A 12,645-nucleotide genomic window follows, 5' to 3' on the forward strand; every position below is an offset into this window, starting at 1 on the left:
ATATTCCTTCATGGTTATGTTTTGAAAAATATTCCTTAAAAAACTAGGAAAAAAATTCCCTTAATTTTCTAAAGGCATCTATTCTATAGCAAACATTGTTCTTAATGACAAAAAGTAATGTCAATAACGTTCTTTTGAAGACTGAGAAGATGTTAAAGAAGTTGACTATTACCATTTCTATGGATCTTTGTACTGGAATCCTAATCAGTGCACTGTGGCAAGAAAAAGAAAAGGTTGACAAAATGGAAAGGAGAAAAGAAAACAGTCATTCTTTACAGACATGTAAAAAGTTGTAATGAATTGAATATGTAAAAAGTCCAAAATAATTGATAGACAAATTATTAAGTGAATATAGAAAAAGCACTTGTATATCTACATATCAGTAACAAACATTTGAAAAATAAAACTTTTAAAATAGTATGATTTATAATCACATCAGAAAACATCAAATACCTAGCAACAAATCTGACAAACAATATGTAAGACTGTTGTTTGAAAACTATAATATTAAGAGTAATTAAAGTCTAAATAAAGGCAGAGACCATGTTTATTAATTGAAATGCTATTATAATTATGTTTTTTCTCCCCCACCAATCTACCCATAGATTCAATGTAATCCAGTTAGAATGCTAGCCATGAAACAGTATCTGAAGTATATTAAGTTAAAAAACAGTAATATAACAGTATGTATGGTATTATACTCTTTAGCTAACAGTGAGGAGTATATGTGCCTGTGTTCATACATATACATGTATGTAAATCAACATATGTACACACACAGTCATACACACCCATACACACATTTGTGTTTTTAAAAATGAAGAGGAGGCCGGGCATGGTGGCTCACACCCATAATCCCAGCACTTTGTGAGGCTGAGGCAGGTAGATCACCTGAGGTCGGAAGTTCGAGGGGAGTCCGGCCAACATGGTGAAACTCCGTCTCTACTAAAAATACAAAATTAGCTGGTCGTGGTGGCGCATGCATATAATCCAGCCACTTGGGAGGCTGACGCAGAAGAATCACTTGATCCCGGGAGGCGGAAGTTGCGGTGAGCCAAGATCATGCCATTGTACTCAAACCTGGACAACAAGAGTGAAACTCTGTCTCAAAAAAGGAAAAAAAAAATGAAGATGTAAGCCAAAAAATAATTCAGAAGTAAGCTATGAGAAGAGGAGGGGACAGAATAAAGGCCAGACTTCTTTGAATGAACCTTGTTTTACAGATTTTTAAGATTAATTTTGGAACCAAATGTTTATATAATTATTTTTCAAATTAAATCAAAATTTGAAAAGCAATATCCAGAAATCAAAAGTAAAATTTAACAAATTAACTTAGTTATATAAGCAGTTGATGGCTTAACTACATAGATGAATTATTTCAAGGGACATTAAATACAGTAATTAAACTATGTGGGATAAAACCTAAGGATAAAAGGAAATGCAAAAAATCATAAACTGTTTTTAATAGTCATATTTTTAGAAATAATATTTGTGGTGATGTTCTGAAACTTATATGATAAGGCAGTTGAGTTATTATAAAAGTCTTTAGGAACCAAATTTTCAATCATAAAAGAGAAGAAACTCAGAGAAATTGAATAAACTTGTCGTTCTAAAGTGGAATTGGAAATATGAGTTTATGAACTCAAGATATATTTTACTCTTTAAAAACGTGTATTCCCTAGTTTAGTCCTTTCAGTAAACGGTAAAAACAAGACCAGTATTCAACTGCAATGAGGTCTTCTAAAAAAAACTAGGACTCTTTGGAAAAATGATTGATTACAGATTTGAGACAGGAGAGTACAAGATAAGCCTAGAAAATACTTTCTCATTATAAATAGCAAAGAGAAAGTATTGAGATAAATGACACATGGACCAACTTAAGGTAGCTCCCCCTTGCCCATGTGGGTACAATCTGGATGTCAAAAAGAATACGTGCAATAAATTGAAACATATCAAACATATTTTTTAAATCTATGCCTTCAAAATGTTTTTTTGTTGTTTCATTTTTGTTTTGTTCTTGTTTGTTTTGTTTTGTTTTGTTTTGTTTTGTTTTGTTTTGTTTTGTTTTGTTTTGTGACAGGGTTTCACCATGTTGGTCAGGCGGGTCTCAAAATCCTGACCTCAGGTGATCCACCTGCCTCGGCCTCCCAAAGTGCTGGGATTACAGGTGTGAGCCACCGTGCCTGGCCCAAAATGGTTTTAAATAAAGAAAAAAAAAGTCTTTGGTCACCATTGGAAGATGCTTTAGAATCAACTCATTCTAGAAGAAAAAAAAAATGAATAAAAGGAAAAAAAGTATTTATTCTACCTTTCCTTTAGTCACTATATATTATCAAATGCCATTTGGTGTTTTGTACCATAATAGCCTCAAACTTTGTTTCTCTTTTTTCTTTTCTATTCTTTCTTTTTTTCTTTCTTTTCTTTTTTTTTTTTAACAGCCACCCAGTGCTAGGGCTTTATTTAACAACACATTCGTGTCAACAAGCTGACCTAGAGCCCATATACGTGGGACCCAGTCAGCCTACGGTGCCCTAGGACCCACCCTGTGCCCAAACAGGCCACGGGCCTCCTGGGAAGATGTCGGCTTCTTGGGATCACTTCCACTTTTTCTCAGAGCCCCTGTGAAAGGAGCCCTCTAACCATCTGCTTCCTTTGGAAACCTGGACTCTGGCTGGGTCAGGGTGGATTTCTAGTTGTTCATCTTCTTTTGTTTCTGTTTAAGCTTGTTCCAGATCCTTTCCAGGGCCACTTTTCCCATGCAGAAGGTGATAGCAAAGTTGTGCTTGTACCAGTCTCTGTAATAATACATGTGCTTCTGAAAATTTTTACTTAAAAATTCCTTGTAAAAGTCCGCCATTTCTTCTGCATTCAATGTTGTTTTCTGACCCAATTCAGTTCTCAGGGCCAGGCCTTTAGTTTTTAGTCTTGAGTAAATAAATTCTTCTTTTTCCTTACTAAAAGTCAAATTCTGGTTTGCCCAGAACTGTTGATTCCATTCTTGTGTTTCTTGTCTTAATTTTCTAAGCTTTTGTTCCAATAGTGATTCATTTTCAGGTATGTAAAAGTGAACAAGTCAAAGGTTTGAATATTTATCTGGGGGTCCTATCCAATCATGGCAAGACTTTCTTGGAGGACAGAATCTTGAGACTCCACTGGGAGCCGCTCTTGGGGGCGAGCTGACAACTGTGACAGGCAAAGATACTGCAGAGAGGAGGGAGAAGGGTCTTCCCTGCCTGCAAGGCCACCATGGCCCCACGCCCCCTCAAACTTTGTTTTTCTTTCTCAAGATTGGTCTTTTGGGGTTTATTTGTGGTTTCATACATATATTAGGATAATCTTTTCCATTTCTGTGAAAAATGTCATTGGAATTTTGATAGGAATTGCAGTGAATCTGTAGATTACTTTGAATAGTATTGATGTTTTGACAATATTAATTTCTTCAGTTCATGAATACAAGATAGCTTTCCAATTGTCTCTTTTTAAATTTTTTTTATCAGTTTTTGGTGGTTTTCAGTATAGAGATTTTTCACCTTCTTCGTTGAATTTATTCCTAGGCATTTTATTGTTTTAGTAGCTATTATAAATGGAATTGTTTTCTTGATTTCTTTTTCAGATAGATTGCTGTTGGTGTATAAAAGTGCTACTGATTTTTGTGTGTTGATTTTGTAATCTGCAATTTTACTGCATTTGTTTATTCTGGCATTTTTTATGAGGTCTTTAGGATTTTCTATAAATAAGATCATTTCATTTGCAAGCAGGAACAATTTAACATCTTCCTTTCCAATTTGATGCCTTTTATTTGTCTTGCCTAATTTCTGTGGGTAGGACTTTCAGTAGCATATGGAATAGAAGTGTTAAAAGTGGGCATCCTTGTCATGTTTTTGATCTTTAGAGGAAATAATTTTAATTTTTCACCATTAAGTATGTTAGCTGTGGATTTGTCATATGTAACCTTTGTTGTGTTGAGGTAGATCCCTGTTTTGAGTAGGAAATTATTTTTTTTAAGAAAAATTTAAGAATGACCTCAAAAATTATAGATATTTTAGATTTTAACTTAGGTTTTATACATGTATATTTTAATATATAAGGTTAAATATATTTAACCAATAAACACTTTAATTAATGCCATAAATATCTTATAAATTCAATTTTTATTACTAAATCTTATTTTAAATGCTCTGTGGTTTACACTTTCTTTTTTAAAAACCTATAATGTAGGTACTCGAGAAAGGACATTTCTTTCAGTTTTGTTTTTAATTACAGACAAATCTATGATTGTCATGAATTATTTCTCCTCCAGAACATAAACTGAGGCAGAAATCTGGCATGGGCACAAATGTGGGTGTTCCTACATGTAGCACATGCTAAATATTAAAACAGAGTAACAAAGTAGAGATAAGAAAGAAAAGGACTTGAATTAGAGGAAGATGGACAACATATCAGTGATACTAAACCAGATGGGCTATAACTGTTTAAAAAGGGGGATAGAAATATAATAGATTTTAGGAATAAACATAATTATCTGGCTTGAGAGTTTAAGGTAAGAAATAAGCTACAGAAGAAAAGATTCAAAGCTCAGCAGTGAATAACAATTTTGTAGGAATATATTTACTGGAACATAAATTTGTAACCAAGAATTAATCATAAATGGAATCTTTAATGATTTCTGGTTAAATTTCTATAATTGGCTGGGCACACTGGCTAACACCTAAAATCCCAACACTTTGGGAAGCCAAAGCGGGTGGGTTGCCTGAGGTCAAGAGTTTGCAGCCAGCCTGACTAAGATGGTGAAACCCCATCTCTACTAAATACAAAGAAATTAGCCGGCCATGGTGGTGCATCCCTGCAATCCGAGCTACTTGGAAGGCTGAGAAAGGAGAATCGCTTGTACCTGTGAGGCAGAGGTTGTAGTGAGTCAAGACTGCCTCATTGCACTCCAGTCTGGGCCACAAAAGCAAAACTCCACCTCAAAAAAAAAAAAAAATCTGTAATAGCAAATGTTTATGTAATGAAATATATCAGCATTTGTTGGTTTTTAAGAGGCAACAAATCTTGACAATAAAAGATAGTTGAATGCTGAACTCTAAGAAAGAAATATTACAAAAGGGAGTTCCTTTTTAGTCATGTTATGGAATTACTATTCCACAGAGATTATTCTCATTTGCTCTTCGCTTCTTAGTACTTTAATTATCAGCTTTATTGCTGAATTACTAATTTCTTTTTTCTGAAGCTCTCAATTTTACCCCTTTGAGAAAAAAAAAAAAAATTGCCATTTCTGACACTCCAAAAACCTGCTGCCTTAGTTTCTCTTTTGCTCTCTCTCCCCACCACTCAGTTCTTCCTTCCCTTATTGGCTTTTAGATGCCTATGCCTGTATTTAAAATGAAATTAGTTTCTCTTTCTCTCTTCCTCTTGTTCCCTACACTTTATTACCAAGCTTATTTTATCCAGATGTTTAAATAATTTTACTTTCTATCTTTATGTACTCACAAGCTTCAAAGAGACCAAGGCTTTCTGATCTTATCAAATTCTTTTTTTAAAGGCAGTCATTCTTATGCTATTAATTATCTGTTGAATTCGTCACTGCGCCCTCCTGCAGCTCTACGTCTTACCTGATGTTTGTCCTCATTTTGTAACTGTCCATAGAACATTTACCATATGTCTTGTTATTATCTTAGTTTCTATATTTCAAAACTCCTGTTACATCTTCCAAATCGATTTCTTCCTTAACAGTCTTTCTTCATTGATACCACTATTCCCCTAATTCCTTAATATAAAACCTTATAGCTATCTTTGACCCATTCTTTGTCTTTATCTTCTTTCAGTAACCAAGTACTATTGATTCTTCTTTGGAAATGCCTTTGTCATTTTATTCCCACTTCCATGACTCTAGAATTGCATTAGTTACCTATTTCTATGTAACAAATTACTCCAACATTTAGTTCTTAAAAACAACATTTACTATTTCATAATTTAATGAGTCAAGAATTTACTCATGAAGTAATTGAAAGTGGCTTATCTGGGTGAACCTGTCTCAAGGTCTTTCATAAAGTAGCAATCAAAATGCCACTTGAAGACTTAATGGGTGCTGGAAGATATGCTTCCAAGCTCATTTACACCTCTGTGGATAGAAGGCCTAAGTTCCTGTTTATGGCCAGACACCTCACTTCCTAGGCCTTGGCCTTTCCACAGAGAAGCTTAATATCCTCACAACTCTGCAGCTGTCTTCCCCCAGAGCAAATAATTCAAGAGAAAGCAAGAAGGCATAATACTTTTTGTGACCTAGTCTCCTAAGTCACATTTTTCTATTCATTAGAAGGTGAGTTTCTATATCCAGACCATTTTAACAGTAAGGGACTTTAGGGCCTACCTTCTGAAGACATGAATCTCTAAGAATTTGTGGACATGTTTTATAACCACCATATGACCAAATCTGCATATTTTATTTGTGTAAATATTTGCTTATATTGTCCTCTCAACTCATCTTTGCATCTAAATTCCTTAATCTGGAACTTCTCAACCTCTAAAACAATGAGAAGTATATTTCCCTTTTTAACCTCCCAGTTTATGGTATTTTGTTATTAACACCATGAATGGACAAAGATGACAACACAGGATAGATACAAGTCACCTTCTGTTTTTTCATGTGGTAGCCATTCTTCCCTGAAACATTTAATGATAAGACTCTCCTTTCCTTGCTATTATACTTTGCACTGCCCCTTTTGTCATAATTTGTGTTCATATATCCATGGATCGGTTTCTGACCTCTCTTTGTTTGCTTATCCTGGTGTCAGTACCACACTGCCTTTATCATACCTTTGTAAAGACACTTTTGAAAACAACTACAAGATTAGAAAAGTGACCTGATACTTAATTACAGCCATTTCTCTTACTTTGTTTCTTTTCGCAAAAATGTTTTTATTCTTGGTTCTGGGCATTTCTGTATTTATATCAGAATTGTATGTCAAGTTCCTTAAACAAATTTGATGGGATTTTAATTTGAATTCTATCGACTCTATAAATAAGTTTAGAACAAGTAAACAAAATAAGTTTAGAATAATTAAAATTTTTATGATATTAAGTCTTTCAACCTATGGACATTAAATATCTCTGCATTTGTTTAGGTCTTCTTTAATGTCTCAATACAGTTAATTTTCATATAGAAATCTTATACTTTTGTCAAATTTATTTCAATTTCATCTTCTCATCATTGCTTATATTCAGAAATACAAAAGCTTTTTGTTGTTGATGATATTTTCTTTAACCAGTGACCTTACATAGGATAAAAGCTGTAGAATCTTTTGGATTTTGATCATATTATCCATCAATATAACAGTTTTATTTTTTTCAAATCCCTATATGTTTTGTTTCTCTTTCTTGATAATTGCAGTAGCTAGGATTTCCAATGCAATACACAGAGTAGGGATAGGATTCTTATTCTTGTTCCCAATCTTTAAAGTTTTCAGTTTTCATCATTTCATATAATATTTTCTATGTTGAGTGATAACATCTATCAGATTCAAGAAGTTTCCTTTTATTATTACTTTACTAAGATCTTTTATCACAAATTTTTCTTTTCTTTTTTTTGAGACAAAGTTTCTCTCTTGTTGCTCAGGCTGGAGTGCAGTGGCACGATCTTGGCTCACTGCAACCACTGCATCCTGGGTTCAAGCAATTCTCCTGCCTCAGCCTCCCAAGTGGCTGGCATTACAGGCATGTGCCACCACACCTAGCTAATTTTTGTATTTTTAGTAGAGACAGGGTTTCACCATGTTAGTCAGGCTGGTCTCAAACTCTGACCTCAGGTGATCCACCCACCTCAGCCTCCCAAAGTGCTAGGATTATAGGCGTGAGCCCCCATGCTAGGCCTCCAAATATTCAATTTTATTAAAGCTTTTTCTGCATTGTTTGGAATGATTATTTGAATTTTTTCTCTTTAATTTGTTAATGGGATAAATTTTAAGGATTGATTTTGCTAATGTACCAAATTTTCATTCTTCTGACAAAACCAACATGATTGTAATGCATTCTTATATATATTTCAGGATTTGGTTTGTTAGAGTTTTATTTAACATATTTTTATCTATGCTCCTGAGAGAGATTGACCTGAAATCTTTTCTTGAAGTTATATCAAAGTTATGCTAGTCTCAAAAACAAATTGGAGAGTAGCGCTTGTTTTTCTGTAATCTCATATATTAGTATTAAAAGTTTTTATACCTTGAATGTTTGATAGAATTCTCCAGTGAAATCTCATGGCCTGGAATTTTGTTATTGTTGTTCTTGTTGTTGTTGGGTTTTTGCAGGAGTATTTTTTTATTGTTGATTCAATCAAAATTTCTTTAACAGTGATAGAATTCTTCAGATTTTCTATTTCTTCTTTGACATAATTTTGGTAAATTATATTTTTATAGAAATATGTCCATTCTAAATTGTTAATATTTTTGGATATGTTTTTTATAATATCTTATTGTCCATTTAATATCTACAACATCTGTAGTACTTCCTCTTGCATTCCTGTTATTATTACGTATACCTTGTCTCTTTTTTCTTTATCAGTCGTATTAGAGTTTCTCAATTGTTTTACTCTTTACAAATAACCTTTGATTTTTAATATTTTCTATTTTATGTTTATTACCTAATTTTATTACTTTCTGCTCTTTGCTACCTCTCTCCTTTCTTTCATGTTGCTGTTCTTTTTTCTATAAATTCTTTTTTCTATGTGTTCTTTTTTCTAATTTCTTCTTGAAATTGAAGCGCATGGCTCAAATTTTCACCTTTTCTTTTTTTCTAGTGCATACATTCTTTAATGTTATTATTTTTTCCTTTATCCTGACAGTTAATACAATTAGTTGAAATTATTTTCCTTTTTTATATCCTGACATTTAATACAATTAGTTGAAATTTTTTTTCTTTATCCTGACATTTAGTACAATTCGTTGAAATTTTTTTCCTTTTTTTTTTTTTTGAGACAGGATCTCACTTTTTCACACAGGCTGATGTGCAGTGGCTCAATCTCGGCTCACTGCAACCTCGGCCTCCCAGGTTCAAGCAATTCTCCTGACTCAGCCTCCCAAGTAGCTGGGACCACAGGTGCATACCACCACGGCTGGCTAATTTTTATATTTTTTGTACAGACAGAGTTTCTTAATGTCACTCAGAGTCTGGTCTCAAACTCCTGGACTCAAGCAACTGATCCTCCTGCCTTGGCCTCCTAAAGTGCTGGAATTATAGGAGTAAGCCACTGCACCTGGCCTCAGAATATTTTCTAATATTTATTATCATCCTTTTTTAATCTACATGTTATATATAAGTACATTTTCATATAAATTCTAAAGTTTCTAAATATATGCAGCCATTTTAGTTATCTTTTTCTTAATTATTTCTATGTTTCATAGATTTAGAAACAGTAGATAGCTCAATTTCAGGCCATTTCATTCATTGATATTTAGTGTAATCCAAAATATATTGGGATATGTTTTTATTGTTTTATTTAGTACTATTTCTGACATCTTTGCTTTCTTTTTTTTTTCTTTCTCATCTTTTTAATTCATTTGGTATTTTTTTAATCATTCTACTTTTCTCCCCAATACTTGGAAATTAAGTACTCGTATTCTTTTGGTGGCTACTCTACATGTTATACCATACATACTTAGGAAGTCTGAAGTTAATCAAACCTTTTATCCTCCTCCCAGAAAACTCGAGAACCTTGAAACATATTATCAACACCCTTAATTTCTCTTACCCAGCTTGTGTATTTTTGTTGACAGGTTAATTACTATTCATTTAGTAAAAAATGTATTACTGTTATGAACTATATAGGAACAGTAATAAATATAGAGCAAAGTAATAAATATATATGAACAGTAATATATTGTGTATTACTGAATGTATGATATGACAGGCAATGTAGAGCAAAGTAATAAATATGTGTGAACAATACTGTTCTGATACATTCCATCTGGAACCACTTTCCTTATGTCTGAGTTAGGTCTTTCAGAAGTTCCTTTGGTAAAGATCTAGTGGTGATGAATTCTCAACTGCTACTCATAAAATATATTTACTTTTTGTTTATTCTTGTAAGATATTTTTGCTGGGTATGGAATCCCAAGCTTACAGGTGTTTTCTTCCAGAACATTAAAGATAACATCTTTGGGATGCTATGAACTAACAAAACATCAGGAGTTCATGCAGCGAAAAGAGACATGAGAGTTCCAATTACCAGAGAGGAAAGTCCTTGTTGAATACCCAGGGTATACAGTAAAGATTACAGGATGACCTTATCCTATTAAAATTAAACTAGCATAGAGTAAAAGGAATTGAAAATCTTCCTTGAAAAAGCTAAAAGCAAGCTTCAAAATGAACAAGCTGGTCCTCAAGTGAATTAACTACCTGCCAGAACAAATCCAACACTTTTGTTGTGAGATAAACAAAAGCAGGAAAATGGTTCCCATAACCAGAAAAAAAGAAAAACAAAAATTAGTGCATTGAAACACTCCCAGAAATGAGAGGTGATAAAATTAATAGATGAGAACTTTAAACCAGCAATTGTAAATATTCTTAGTGATTTAAAGGAACACATGAAGATGATAAGGAGAGAAGTGGAAGACGCAAAAAAGGAACCAAATGGAAATCCGATGATGAAAAATATTAGAGAATTCAAAATTCACTGAATAGGATTAACAGCAGATCATACACTGTAAAAGAAAAGATCAAAGAACTTTAAAACAGCAAAAGAAACCATCTAAAAATGAAGCATAGTGAGAAAAAAAAATTATGCACAGAGAGCCTCAGAGATCTGAGGGAGGATATTAAGCAGTATAAAATACATACTACTGTAATCCCAGGAGGGCAGGGATAGAAGTGTGGGAGTGTTTTAAGAAATAATGTCCTGGCCAACATGGTGAAACCCCATCTCCACTAAAAATCAAAAAAATTAGCTGGGCGTCGTGGCGTGCCCCTGTAGTCCCAGCTACTCTGGAGGCTAAGGCAGAAGAATTGCTTGAACCCGGGAGGTGGAGGTTTCAGTGAGCCGAGGTCGCGCCACTGCACTCCAGCCTGGTGCCTGGTGACAGAGTGAGACTATGTCTCAAAAAAAGAAAGAAAGAATGAATGAATGAGCTGGACGCAGTTACTCATGCCTGTAATCCTAGCACTTTGGGAGGCCGAGGCAGGTGGACCACCTGAGGTCAAGAGTTTGAGACCAGCATGGCCAACGTGCTGAAATTCCATCTCTACTGGAAATACAAAAATTAGCCAGGCATGGTGGCACATGCCTATAATCCCAGCTACTCAGGAGGCTGAGGCAGGAGGCAGAGGTTGCAGTGAGCCAAGATTGCGTCACTGCACTCTAGTCTGGGTCACAGATCAAGACTTCATCTCTGGAAAAAAAAAATAATGGGCAAAGTTTTCTTCAACTTGATGAAAACCCTTTGTGTACTTATCTACTACTGCATGACAAATTACTCCAAAATTTAGTGACTTAAAATAGCAAATGTTTATTTTCTCACAGTTTTTGAAGATTGGGAATCTAGACATGTCTGAATCAGAATGCCGCTGACTCAGGGTTTCTCATAAAGTTGCAATCCATGTTGCAACTTGTTGATTGCTGCATCATCTCAAAGCTTGACCAGGAAAGGATTTCCTACCAAGCTCACTCTGCAGCTGTTGGCAGGCCTCAGGTCTTCACTGGCATTGGCAGGAGATAGCAGTTCCTTTTCTTGCTGGTGTCTTCATGGGTCTACAATGTGGTAGCTTGCTTACCTCAGAGTGAGGAGAGAGGGGAAGAGAGTGAGGGAGAAAAGGAAGGGAGCTGCTAAGAGAGAAAAAGTAAAACAGAGGTCAAGATATTGGCTTACCCTAATCTTGAAAGTGACATCCCATTGCATTAACCATATTCTCTCAATTATAAGTGAGCCCTGGGTAGAGCCCACATAGTTGAGACTTTATTAGGACCTCATAAGGTAGGGATCACTGAGGGTCATTTCAGAGCTTACCTACCACACCATTACATCACACCATAACAAAAAAGAACCTGAAGTGAATCATAGACCTAAGCATAGAAAGGGAAGTAATAAAATATCTAAAAGAAAATCTTATGTTAAGCAAAAATCTCTTCCAAGACATGAGGATAAATTATAAAAAATTTGATAAGGTGGAACTATATTAAATTAAAACTTCTGGCCAGTTGCAGTGGCTCATACCTGTAATCCCAATATATTTAGAGATCAAGGTGAACAGATCAGCTTGAGGCTAGGAGTTCAAGACCAGTCTGGCTAACATGGTGAAACCCTCATCTCTACTGAAAATACAAAAAATTAGCTGAGTATGGTGGCACACACCTGTAATCCCAGCTACTCAGGAAGCTGAGGAACACAAATTGCTTGAGTCTAGGAGGTGATAACACAAGATTGTACCACTGCACTCCACCCTGGGCCACAGAGCAAGACCCTGTCTCAAATATAAATAAATAATAAAAAATAAATATAAATAAAATTTTTAAATGTCTGCTTTACAAAAACCACCATTAAGAAAATGAAAAAAAGACTGTGAAAAAAAAACTTGCAATTAGTATATCTGTCAAAGGACTTGTATTGATTTTTTTAATCTTACAACTCAGTAAAAGTAAACAGTTTTACTACAAAGTTA

The 12,645-nt window shown here is 34.4% G+C and overlaps 1 protein-coding gene and 1 pseudogene across 6 annotated transcripts in view; one reads left to right on the top strand and one right to left on the bottom strand.

The window, feature by feature from the left end:
• The window catches only part of SCLT1 (sodium channel and clathrin linker 1), a 245,784-nt gene that overhangs the window by 172,671 nt on the left and 60,468 nt on the right, over positions 1-12,645 (top strand). The gene's annotated exons all lie outside the window — the stretch shown is intronic.
• Positions 2,128-3,248, bottom strand: LOC108590815 (cytochrome c oxidase assembly factor 8 pseudogene; annotated as a pseudogene). Its single transcript, XR_001910496.4, has one exon. The product of XR_001910496.4 is annotated as a cytochrome c oxidase assembly factor 8 pseudogene (transcript).

The sequence above is a fragment of the Callithrix jacchus genome, chromosome 3 (assembly GCF_049354715.1).
Source record: "Callithrix jacchus isolate 240 chromosome 3, calJac240_pri, whole genome shotgun sequence".
Lineage (NCBI taxonomy): Eukaryota > Metazoa > Chordata > Mammalia > Primates > Cebidae > Callithrix > Callithrix jacchus.